The following is a 13308-nucleotide window of genomic DNA, read 5'->3' as shown; positions in this document are numbered from 1 at the left end:
AGGTGACCAGGGTGAACCTTAGCATTCCGCTGCTCCAACTGCACTAATCTAATCCGCCAATTGATCCACTGCCAGAGTTCCCTCTCAGCATTTCTGAACTCTCCTCAGAATGGAGGATACCATGGCTCCCCAGTCTAAGGACACCTCACCTCCATCCACTAGCCGAAAAAGGCACAGGTCTTCCAACCAGGAGGCGGCAGGGATGGCCAAGGCTAAGACCATCTCTGGAAGGAAGCCTTCTAAATTGGTGGAGAAACAAGCCAGCAGGAGGCACAAGGCTTTGGAGAAGGAATTTTCCAACGCGCAGAGGCCAGCCAGGGCAGAGGTGAAACAGACAGAGGCTTCGTTCTTTAATCTCCCGCTGGGGCCCTCAACCTCTGCCCAAGGGGTCTGGCCACCGGTGGAGATTCCCACACCCTCTGGAAGCTCAGGGAGGGAGAAGGCCGAAGTGGGTGGTAGAGATTCCCACATATCCTTCAGAGGCTCAAGGAGAGAGGGAGGGAGGATGCTGAAGTGGGCGATTGAGCCATTGGCAAGAGCAACGCAGTTGAGCAGAAAGCAGCCTCAAAACAAGTGGGGCAGGTAAGGAAAAAAATCCTCGCTCCCACCAGAAATTGCCTCTTTCCTTACCTGACTCCAGCCTCGTTTAGTTTCTCCTTTGCGATCCGTCACCGTCGCTTGCAAGGAAAAAGGAAGGGTTTTTTTTTGGGGGGGGGAGGTCAATCAATTCCAACTTCTCGTGAAAGATCGAAGTTGGAATTGATTTTTCCCCCCCAAAAAACCTTCCTGTTTCCTTGCACGTTTCAGTAGCCTCCCTCCTCCCTGAGGCTCCGGCGCTCCACTTGCTGCTTGGTTGGCCTGCCAACCACCTCAACGCCCTGCCTACCGCCTAGCACAGGCACCCTGGGGCCGAGGGGCTGGCCTGGCATGGGAAGGGCACACGCCCCACCCTCCCACCACCATCCAGGGTAAGGTTGCCGGGCCCACCCCCGCCCAGATGCCCTCGCCTCCCCCAAATATTTTTTTACTAACCTGCCTTTCAGCTGCATTCCGTTTCTCCATTTGCTTCTCAGCCTTCACTGCGTGTTTGTGGGACTATCGGTAAAAAAAAAAGTTACATCAGACTTTCTAACTTAGAAAGATTTGAACAGGCTCAGGAAGGGCCGGAGGAGGATTGGGTCCCCAAACAGAAGCTAAGCAACAGGAGGGAAGTCGCACCGTTTCGGAAGTGTTTTTCTTGTCAGGAAAACAACAGGCAGGTATTGCATCAGAGGGGTAGGAGGGCTTGCTGTGTCATAGGAGAGGAATTGAGGTCCAGTGGCTCTTCCTCCTCCTGCTTCACACCCAGCTTATCACATCAGTGGAGCATCTATGGCCGTGGTGGCAAACCGGCGGCATGCAGAGCCCTTTCTGTAGGCACGTGTGTTATCGCTCCAGAGGGATGCGGGGCGGGGCTGTCCCCTCCTCCTCTACATGCATGCCTGACTAGTGGGAGCTGGAGAGGGCAAGGAAACCAAATCCAGCAGCTCTCTGCACAGGGAGTTTGGGAACAGCTGTGAGAGCTGGGCGGGGAGAGTGGAACCTATAAAAGGAGGTTTTGGCAGGGGCGGGGAGAGAGTGCGAGCACGTGGTGCAATGAGCGAGCGAGCTAGCGAAGCAACATGAGTTTGCACTTTAGAGAAATGGCGAGAGAAGTGTGATTGAGCGGAGCTGAAAGAGTTGGAGGAAAGGGAGAAGTGTGAATGAGCGGAACACAAAGAGCGTGGAGGAAACGGGGGAGAAGTGTGAATGAGCGGAGCACAAAGAGCGTGGAGGAAACGGGGGAGAAGTGTGAATGAGCGGAGCAGAAAGAGCTTGGAAAAAGGAGATATGCAAATGGCCCTTCACAAACCTGTGGACTCTGGGGGAGGGAACACCACGAGCAGCACGAGAGTCCACGTTACCTGCACTATGCCGCCCAGACCCCAGCCTGGTTTCAGCAGGCAGCGGTGCGTTCTCCTCACTGCACGGAGTGGCTGGGCCGGGCCAGGCGAACTGGTGCATTGAATGCTTCCCTTTCACCAGGACGCCAGGCTCTTGTCCAGCAATTTACAGTGGTCTTTCAGCAACACAGCCACCAGCAGTCCCTCCCCTTGTCCCTTCCTGGGCACAGAGGGAGGGAGGAAGGAAGAAAGGGACAATGGGAAGGAGGGAAGGAAAGGACAATGAGGGAGGGAAGAGACAATGGGAGGGAGTGTCAACGGAGTGTCCTAAGCAACAGCACGGATATTGGCACCTTATGTCAATGTGGCGCATCAACTGAGCCAAATTCTGCTCGCTAAAATAATGTGCCCAAAGGAACCATTGCCAGAAGATGAAAGATCATCAATGGTATATAAAGTCAAATGCAACAATTGCTGTTGCAATTACATCGGTGAAACCACCAAGCAAGACCAAGGTCCATGAGCACAAGTTGGCGGCCAGACATGACCAGCACTCACAGGTGTGGATGCACATGGCTGACAACTTCATTTGACTTTGCAGGAGTGGAGACTATTGCCCAAGACCACGGGTCGGCAACCTGCAGCTTTTTTAGCCATCTCCTGTGGCTCCCAGTCCTCTTCTGCCATGTGCAGTCCACCCCCCAAAAAAGCGGGACGAAAAAAGTTCAACCAATCAATTCAAACTTCTCACCAAAAAAAAAAAAAAAACAACTTGTGAAGTTCGAATTGATTGGTTGAACTTCTTTGGTATGTGAAACTGCCCACAAGCACGTGGCGGCATCAGAGGAAGAGACAGGACTGCTAGAAAGGTGAGTGGGCCCTTTTTCCACCTGCTGCGCCTTCTTTGGCCTCCCCTCCTCTGACCACGACGTTGCCTTGCCCGACTCACTCCCCCCGTTTCACACCAGGGCCGTCCGGCCCCCTTCCCACCAGTTTTGGCATTTGAGCACAAGTTGACAGTGTTTGGCAGAGATTTACAGAAGAGGTACTGTTGTGTCCTGAGCCTGCAAAGGCAGGCTCGGGATGTTGCAATGGTCCCGGGCAGTTGCAAGCTGCCCGGGACCAGACTGGCTGGTGCCAGTTTCGTGCGCATGTGCGAGGCACGGAGCGCACCTAATTGTTACCATTCTGCCTGGGGACGTTGTTAAAAAGGAATCTGAGAGGCCTGCGAGCCTCAGAGCTGTGATGGAGTGGAAAAGACTTCAATAAAGAGCTGTTGGAACTACAGAATGTGCTGTATTCATTCGCCATTAAGTCGAGGACTCAACAGGTACAGTCTCACTTCTCCTCTTTGCGAGAGTTCAAACAAGGTCACAATATGATAAATTCATAGTATTTGCAGTCTGCAATTATTGCAATGCAAACAACATTTGGGAAGTGATTCTGAGTTCAGAGAGGAAAAAAAACACATTATCTTTCCCTGTCACTCCCCTGACCATCCATCCATCTGCATTGAATATGACTGCATTTGCAGGTATACAGTCAACCCGATCTGGAGATGGAACTTGCAGACATAGCCGACAAAGATACATGGGTGTCCAAGTTCCAACACTTGACAGATAATCTTGAAGATGCTACCCGTCAGAAGGCCAATCTCATGCTGAATCACAAATGGAGTGATACTGAAAACCTTCCCAAACAGGAAAAGCTTATGTTTGACACATGGCATGCCATCCCCAGCACTTACACAAATATGAAAAAATATGTCCTGTTGATCTTCGGAATCACTTATGTATGTGAACAGGTCTTCTTCAACATGTACTATATTAAAAACAAGTATCTCTCACGCCTCGTAGACAACAGCCTGCAATCTTGTTTAAAGGTGACGGTGACGTCTTCCAGCCCTGATGTGCAGATGCTGTGTGCTGATGTTGAGAAGCAAAAAATCACATTAACCAGGTAAAATAAATATTTTAATTGGCTATTATTTTGCAAATATATATTTGACGTTCAGTGAAAGTCCTTTTTTTATTCATTGTCAGCTGACTGTACGCTCCAAGTACAGACAGATGGGCGGGCAGATAGACTGGCCACCCCCACCCGTGGCTCAATACCATGGTTCTTCCTTCTCTGCCGCCATGTGCAGTCCTGAAGAAGAGGTTTGTGGGCAGTCCCACAAACCAAAGAAGTTCAACCAATCAATTCAAACTTCATGAGGTTTTTTTTTGCGAGAAGTTTGAATTGATTGGTTAAACTTTTTTACTCCCACTTTTTTTCTGGGGGGGGGACTGCACATGGTGGAGGATGGAGCCGCAGGAGATGGCTGAAAGAGCATGTGGCTCTGGAGCCACGGGTTGCTGACCCGTAGCATAGACAATAGTCCAGCACAGACACTGATGTCAAGGAGACTAAAGACCTCCTTACCAGTGGCAAGTAAGTTGCTTGAGCCCTCTGTGGTACAAGCTGTCCCAGAAAAGTCACGGCTTAAGAGACTAGTATTCAAAGGCAAGATATGACAAATCAGCCACAGATTTCCCAGAATTGAATATTGAGTCCGTATGAAACCGTTGCCTGGAGATCAAGCAGGTCGCTGGAAAATGGCTGTTGCACAGCGAGGCCTTGTTATTGTATTTACTGATTCCACATGAAACACTTCATCCCTGAAAACCCTGGCAGTGGCCAGGCAACTGAAGGGCAAGAAAGCAGGGAGGCAAAGGATTAAGTACAAAACACTTCTGAATGGAATGGGATAACGTCGGGCCTTTAAGGCATGGTTGAGTAAACAAGGTACCACCAGCTGTTCCAGCGAGTCCCGAAGTTCTCGGTGCTTCTGGCAATGGTCCATAACTGCGATAGACGCTGTCCGAAATCCAGAGTGAGCCTGACATCTAATACTGCACCTGTTTGGCTGTTCTGCACATGCGCACAGGCAAAACGGCATGCGACGACATTCTGTGCATGTGCAGTTGCTATTCGGCGCTTCCGGACATGCGCAGAACCTTCTGAACATCGCCGCACATGTGCAGAGGCTACTGGACACTTCTGTACATGCGCAGGGACTTCTAAGTACTTTCGAACATGCGCAGTAACTGATAGGTCAACCGGCAATCATGCGCAGAGGAGGACACTATTCGGGATGGATTGTCAGCACCTGGGAAGATTGTACAGAGCAGGATGGTGGTTTCTTGGGGTGGTATTAGGCGAAACTGATTGGTATTGGGTGTGGGAGATTCAGGTGTGGGGCTTGGGTGTGGTTGTTTCAAACAGTATATAAAGGCACTGAGAGCGGAGAGTTCTCAGTGCCAACTTTATTCATGCATCCTAATATCATTAAAGCATTGTTCTTCGTGCCTGCTGGTCGTTTATTGCTGCAACCAAATCCCAGCCCAGGACGTCGTAACAGATAAACTTTGAAGGCAAGGGACTAGTCCTGGGCTAGGCAACCTTGGCTCTTTTATGACTCGTGGACTTCAACTCCTAGAATTCCTGAACCAGCATGGAAACCTCTCCCTTTCCCCTCAGCCTGGCTGGCTCAGGAATTCTGGGAGTTGAAGTCCACGAGTCATAAAACAGCCAAGGTTGCCTATCCTTGGACTTGAATAAAGTTCTCCCAACCTTTCCAGCTTGGTGGCTCAGAAGGGAACAGCAGGAAAATGTCGCACAGGTGGCTCTGCGCACACATGCGCAAATGGGCATGTGCACAATGGCGACGCTAGCATGTGCACACATGGGCTGCTGGCACCTGTGTGACGGCGGCAGTTCTAGTCCCTGCGCATGCACAAATGGGGCGGCTAGCGCCCCTGTAGCAGTGCTATTGCAAGTGGGGTGGGGCTCACCAGCTATTCCCAGGGCCTGGTGGCCAACAGGCCTCGGTATCGGGCCGTGGACCATATTTTGGGGACCCCTGGATTAGAGCAGGGCTTTTCAACCGGTGGTACACGTACCACCTGTGGTACACACTAGCACACGGCAGGTGGTACACAGCCCTGCCCAGCCAAGTGTAGTGGGGGAGAGAACGAGCCAGCACAGGCAAGGACTTACTGTGAGAGAGTCCTCTGGAGCAGCAGGGTGGCTGGGGCGAGGCAAAGGGCCCAGGCTCACTTCTGGATCACCAGGAAGAGAAAGGAGGAGGGGGGTAGAGATAGGAGGGGCTATAAAAGGAGGCCGTTTGGGCGGGAGAGGGAGAGAAAAAAAGCAGCAGCCTTGGGAGAGGCAGAGTCAGTCCTAGCTGCACTGAAGAGAAAGGAGGATGGGGGAGAGGAGACCAAGGAGGCCAGCTATGAGCAGATCTACAACTGCTATGGCAGCACCTGTGCTGGCAGCAGCAAACAGGCAAGAAATGCAGCGGGGGAAGGGTCACCGTCCACAAGGAATGAAGAAAGGCAGCAATGAATAAAGGCAACAATGAAGAAAGGCAATTTCTTCAATTTTTCAATTCTTTTTTCAAATTTTAATCTTTTTCAACTCTTAAATTATGATTTTTAATTTTATTTTTTTTCAATTAAAAATTGAAAAAGTGTACTTATTTTAATTCTTTAGAAAATTTTAAATTAACATTAACAAAAAAAATAAACCACAGAACAAGAGACAGACACTTCAAAACAGGGAAGAACAGCGATGAATTTTTCAAGACAGAGAACAAGAGGCCAAGAACTCTTGTAAACTATTGTAAACTGATACTTCGCAATAGGAAAAATATTTAATTTTTACAAAATTTTAATTTAACAGAAAAGGTCATCGAAATAGAGACTGATACTACACTAACTTGCAAAGTTTAAGATGCCCACAGAAGACCCAAACGATGCATGTATTAAATGGTCATCGAAATAGAGACTGATACTACACTAACTTGCAAAGTTTAAGATGCCCACAGAAGACCCAAACGATGCATGTATTAAATGGTCATCGAAATAGAGACTGATACTACACTAACTTGCAAAGTTTAAGATGCCCACAGAAGACCCAAACGATGCATGTATTAAATGGTCATCGAAATAGAGACTGATACTACACTAACTTGCAAAGTTTAAGATGCCCACAGAAGACCCAAACGATGCATGTATTAAATGGTCATCAAAATAGAGACTGATACTACACTAACTTGCAAAGTTTAAGATGCCCACAGAAGACCCAAACGATGCATGTATTAAATGGTCATCGAAATAGAGACTGATACTACACTAACTTGCAAAGTTTAAGATGCCCACAGAAGACCCAAACGATGCATGTATTAAATGTACACTTGAATTTACTAAGAAAAACTAAAAGGTCTAGAGCAGCGGTTCTCAACCTATGGGTCACGATCCCTTTTGGGGTCAAACAACCATTTCACAGGGGTCAAAGTCCTGGAGTTTTTCCTCATAGAATCCTTATGAAACGCAGTCCGGCATTTTTGTTTGTTTCCCCTTTTTCATGAGCTGTGCTTCTATTGGCATTTGAAAGCCAATAGAATAGACTCTATTCAAGAGAGTCTATTCTGTTGGCGTTCGTCCAGGCTGTCTCTGCCCTGCTGAGCCCACCAAAAGTCCCAGTTGGCAAACGTTGCTGCAAGTTGTCTGCAGCTAAGGCGAGCTTTCTGGAAGTTTCCACCCCTCCCTGTTGAGCAACTACTAAATGTAAGTAAGAGGGCCAGGGGTGGGAGGACCACCCAGGAGCGCCTGGGCCTGCCTGCTGCCACACCGAACGGGCGATGGCCATGGTGAGGCTAGCGGGGCAGCGGCGGGCGCTGGGAGGGTAGCTGGCATGCATGGGGCCCGGTGGTGGCTTACCTCCCTTGGGCTGGGCCAGCTGGTGGTCGGCCTGTGCCGTCGCTTGCCATGGCCGCCCAGGAGCGCCTGGGCCTGCTTGTCGCCGCATCGAACGGGCATCTTGCTCCGCAATTTCTGGCTCCGCGCAAGAAGCAGTTTTTTCTTTCTTCTACCCCTTTCTCCCCGTCTCCCATTCTTTCTCTCCTCTCCCCTTTTTCTTTCCTTTTTTTTCTCCTCTCCTCCCCCTCCCCTTTCCTCCTCTCAGCATGCCTGGCTGAGGAATTCTGGGAGTTGAAGTCCACAAGTCATAAAAGGGCCAAGTTTGAAGGCCACTGATACAGATGAAAGAGAAAGTAGGTAGACCTAGATGGGAGTAGGTGGATGGATGGATAGATAAAAGAGTAGAAAGATACATAGACATAGATAGATAAATATAGGTTCAGAAAGATTTAAAGTATCTTCAGTGTTAGGCCGGGCATTTTTTTCCTTCTGCCAAAAAGTTCTTTCCCTGTAGAAAAGCACAGACGTGGTCATTTCTGGCACCAACAGTGAGAAGCAAAAGAGAAAGAAGAGATATAGATATATAGAGATAGATAGATAGATAGATAGATAGATAGATAGATAGATAGATAGGGAGAGGGAGGGAGGAAGGACAGAGAACAGATATGAGACGACAGAGAACAGAAGTTCGTATTGTGCAAATATCAGTGTCCTGTTTGCAAAAAGATTGAAAAAAGTGGACAGGCTGCCTGAGATCAGCTAGCTAGCATCTGGGCTGGTGGTGTTCTGCGCCTTTAAGACCACTCCCCAGCCAATCGAGCTGCTTTGCAAATGCAGCTATAAAAGGTTTGCAGCAAAGCAGCTGGGTGTGGTGTGATTACGGTGGAGCAGTTGGCCTTGAAGCAGTCCAGCAGTGAGGTTTGTAGGTTTTGCTACTATGTATTGGAAACTAGAAGTAACCGGATGGTAAGGAGAACTATAGTTTACTCCTAATAGTAAGTAGCATCCTAAGCAGACCTGGGGAAGAGTGTAGAAACAAACTGGGATCACCACCCTCCTTTGCTGTTGTTTGGGTTGGGCCCTGTAGGATGTGGGGGCCCACCGAATTGGGTATAGAAAAAAAGGAGCCCGTCACACAATTGGTGGCAGAAGTGGGATAACCTAAAGCAGAGTGGAATAACCAGCAAGATAGAAGATCCAAAATAAGTGGGAATGGCTGAAACTCAAGTGGGTTCAGTACACCCCACATGAAAAAAACAAACTCTGGTTAAAAAGGGGTCTGTGAAAGGGAGGGAGTTTGGACCTTGCTGAGGCCAGACTTGGCAGAAATTGGCTTACTATTCTGGCTGAGGAAACCAGACATTCTACTAGGGCATTTACCAAAAACACCAATATGCATCAAATAGAAAAGGCAGTTTCTGTTATGTATGTTGACAGCAGCAATATTACTTTTATGCACAAAAATGGAAGGACGCTTTGATTCTCGCAATGGATAAATGGCTGCAAAAAAAGAGAAAAAAACTCAATTCCTTTTGTTTCTACTTGGGAAACTGCTTCTGGACTTTGTGCTTGAGCTGGAAAAAAATGAAACTCTGGTTTTGAGTTTATGATAGAAATGAATAGTTTATACAATTATGTAAAAGTAAAAAGTTGGTTTGTTATTGTCTTATTCCACTGCACCAAAGGGAGTCAGAATTCAATGCCTTTTCCTACACTTTTCTCTCCCCTATTTTTCCTGGGTTTTATTTTATTTTATTTTGTATTATAAAGTTACACTGGAAATAGGGTAGAGTAGTTTCTCTAGTTAAAGAAGTTCTTACCTTGGTAGAAATCAGGTGCTCATCCAAAGAGGAGGTAGGTCAGGTGTAGGCAACCTTGGCTCTTTTATGACTCGTGGATTTCAACTCCCAGAATTCCTCAGCCAGCATGGCTAAGCATAGAAACCTCTCCCTTTCCCCTCAGCATGGCTGGCTCAGGGATTCTGGGAGTTGAAGTCCACGAGTCATAAAAGAGCCAAGGTTGCCCACCCCTGGTCTAGGAGGCTCACCGCTTAGAACAGGAGGACTTAGGACAGGGGTAGGCAACCTTGGCTTTTTTATGACTCGTGGACTTCAACTCCCAGAATTCCTGAGCCAGCCACGCTGAGGGGAAGGGAGAGGTTTCTATGCTTAGCCATGCTGGCTCAGGAATTCTGGGAGTTGAAGTCCACGAGTCATAAAAGTGCCAAGGTTGCCTACTCCTGAGGTAGGTCAACCTGAAAAGGGACCGGATAGGAAGGAAAACAGTTGTGCATAATTTCTTTATTAGAATGGAACATTCAGTTTCTGGAGGCAGGTTGTTCCACTGATTAATTGTTTTAACAGGAAGTTTCCAGGTTGCTTCTCTCCTTGATTAATTTCCATCCGTTGCTTCTTATCTTACCTTCAGATGCTTTGGAGAATAGCTTGACTCCCTCTTCTTTGTGGCCGCCCCTCAAATATTGGAACACTGCTATCATGTCCCCCCTGGTCCTTCTCTTCATTAAACTAGACATGCCCAATTCTAGCAGACAATTCTTTATATATTTTAGCCTCCAGTCCCTTCAGCTGGTGGATCCAGGAAGAGTCTTCTCTGCTGTGACATTGGCCCTGTGGAACATCCTGCCCCATGGGTGAGATTTCCCCCACCCTCCCATCTTTCTGTAAGGGCCTGAAGACCAGGCTGTGCCAGTTGGCCTGAGGTCCCAATAGGGCAGGGACCACACTGGAGATGGTTGCTGGACTTATTAGTTGACCTGCATTCTGCTCCCCTCCATTCAGTTTTTAATTCATATAATTGCATTTTATTTTTTATTTTCATTGCATTGATCTTGTTATTTCGTTACCTCAGATCCCACCTAATTGATGGTGGCACACTTCTCAATGCCCGAGAACAAGTCAACGCTGCCAGGCTGTGGCCACTGGCATCCTGTGTGACCAGAAAATCCTGCTGGGCCTTAAACTGAAGATCTTCCACCCGGTGGTCCACCTGGAAGTTCCTCCTCTATGGGGTGAGACGATGGCTAACAGTGAAAGGACACGAACACGCACTGCAGATAGGGGAAATGCAAATGATCAGATGGTCATGGGGAGGGTCAACAGGGCTGGATCAGATGACAGAGATCCTGAAGGCCTTCAAAGTTGCTCCAATTGCATACAAAATGAGAGAAGCCATGATGGGGTGGTACAGACCAGCGGAAAGAGCCGATGTGGAATCCACTGTGAAGTGGACACTTGCACTTAATCCCAGATGGCCAGCAGCCTCCCTCCCCAAGGACAACTGAAAAAGCGATGGATGGACTGCCTGCATGAAAATATGCAAGCCACTGGCATGTGCCTTGCCGATGCTACAGACTGGATGTAGCAGTGGGTGAAAATGCAAAACTACAGACCCCGCCGTATGATGGCGATAACGCAAAGGACAAGAAGCCTAGCCACTGAGAGGGCCAATGGCTCCTTTAGGCTTGTACAAGACCTTAGGGGGATAAATAGGGTTACGGTTCTCCTAGGATGGCCAGCCTGCCTACAAGATGCAGCTGCTACAGCCTGCTGACAACTGGAACTAACAAAATTGACTTTGGGAAAAATGACGAGGGTCTGAGTCCTCGGTGAAGTTGTGGACCTTTTGGAACATAAGTTGACAGGAAGCAGACTGACAAAATATCCATCCCTCTGGAACACCCTGCCACTCCCAGGATGAGGCTTGCCCCCATGTCCTATCCTTCTGCAAGAGCCTGAAGACCTGGCTCTGAGAGTTGGCCTGCGGTCCCAATGGGGGGAGTCCCATCACTGGAAGTGGCTGCTGGACTAATTCATTGACCCCACCTCCTCCTACGCATCCTACTCCCCTCTACTCCCCTCTTTCATATTGTGCTTTTATTGTTTCTTTTTATTGCATTGCTGTTTATGGTATACCTCTTTGGCAGCCGTAACAGGCTCTTTTGGGGGTGGGTGGGCACTCTATTAGAATGGGACATTCTGAGCAAATTGCAAGCTACAGTGGTGCTTGAGGAGCATGAAATGATCTTGAACATTCCAAAATGTGAGGCATGGGACCATTTTGCCTTTTTTTTTTGGGGGGGGGGGGAAACCCAGAGCAGAATAAATCATGGATGCTGTGGCAGGACTGGAGTGGGCTGGTGGGGAAACCAGGAAGGACAAAAAAAAAAGAGTGCTCAAAACCGCCCTGGCACCCTGCCTGCAAGGCCACCCACTGCCTCCATGGCCCACCACAGATCACTGGTCCAGCAGTGCCATGGCAGCCACGCCCTCTGCCCGTGCCCCGCATATCTGCACGCGATGGGACACGAGGTGTGGATTCTTGTCCCGGCTGCCATGCCCTTGGCTGCGACGGCGGAATGGCGGGGAGGTGTGTTTCAACTTAAACTCCCAGAATTCCTGCGCCAGTAGGCAACCTTGGCTCTTTTATGACTAGTGGACTTCACTGGCTCAGGAATTCTGAGCGTTGAAGTCCACGAATCGTAAAAGAGCCAAGGTTGCCTTCCGAACAAGTGCGCCGGCAGGTTGACGCCGAGGCCACTTTGCAAAGAGTGTGGGGGAAAATGGAGGGTTGCCTCGTAGCCAGTAGGTGTCCCTTTGGAGGAGGAGGCGTGCCATCACCACCCTTGGTGCTCTCCCCCGGGCTGGGCATCTTTGCGCGGCGGAGTGGCCGGGCACTCACTCCCTTCTCTTGGCCTACTGCAATTCCCCAGAGAATAGAGCCTACTCACCTTTCTAACAGTCCGTGCAGCTTGAAGAGAGAGAGAAGAGATTTGGGGGCAGTCCCACAAACTAAAGAAGTTCAACCAATCAATTCAAACTTCACAAGTTTTTTTTTCTTGACAAGTTTGAATTGATTGAGCTTTTTTAGTCCCATTTTTTTTTGAAATGCACATGGACTGGGAGCCGAAGGAGATGGCTGAAAGAGCTGCATGTGGCTCCGGAGCCACAGGTTGCCGACCTGTGCCCTAGAAAATCAATGAGTCTAGGATGGCCTGTCTACAAGTTACAGCTGCTATCAGACTCCCGGTTAACAAGAGGCTAAAAAATTAAATTTGGGAAAAATAATGAGGGTCTGTGTCCTCATTACGGCAAAGGGCCCCAATTCCCGGTCTGCCAATACCAGTCCATGACTCAGTGGGAATTGCGCTGTGTAAGCGGCGGGCCAGCGCGCAAACCCATCCTCGCCACCACTTCTGCCAGGAACTCCAGATGTTGGGATCCAGAAGAACCTTCTCTACCACAGTGCTGGCCCTGTGGAGCATCCTGCCACCCCACCCCAGTAAAACTTGCCCCCACCCTCCCATCCTTCTGCAGTAGCTTGAAGACCTGGCTCTGCCAGTTGGCGTGAAGTCCCAATAGGGGAGTCCATCACTGGAGGTGGCTGCGGGACTCAATTAGCTGGCTCTACCTCCCTCCCTCTGTGCTTCCTGCTCCTGTTTAGCCCATCTTTCAATTCACATTATTGTACATTTATTGTTTTCCTTGCTTTCCTATTTACGGTTTTTTGTTTTCTGCAAGACCCTCAAGACCGGTTTTACCAAAAGTCCTGGGGAACTGAGAGTGGAATGCAGCCCAAGAGACTCATCTAAGCGTTGTTGCCAGGAGAGTGGGTGGGTTATT

General features: G+C 48.9%; 1 long non-coding RNA gene across 1 annotated transcript; it reads left to right on the top strand.

Moving 5' to 3' along the window:
- Positions 1 to 8539: 8539 nt before the first annotated feature.
- On the top strand, positions 8540 to 12106 carry LOC120320085. The gene is made up of 3 exons (XR_005559896.1): positions 8540 to 8587; positions 10239 to 10319; positions 10538 to 12106. It is a non-coding gene; the product is annotated as an uncharacterized LOC120320085 (long non-coding RNA).
- Positions 12107 to 13308: the final 1202 nt, after the last annotated feature.

Source organism: Crotalus tigris, unplaced genomic scaffold (genome assembly GCF_016545835.1).
Source record: "Crotalus tigris isolate CLP2741 ecotype Arizona unplaced genomic scaffold, ASM1654583v1 scf7180000021160.8983255:1529534, whole genome shotgun sequence".
Lineage (NCBI taxonomy): Eukaryota > Metazoa > Chordata > Lepidosauria > Squamata > Viperidae > Crotalus > Crotalus tigris.
This window is presented reverse-complemented; position numbering and strand designations above follow the sequence as displayed.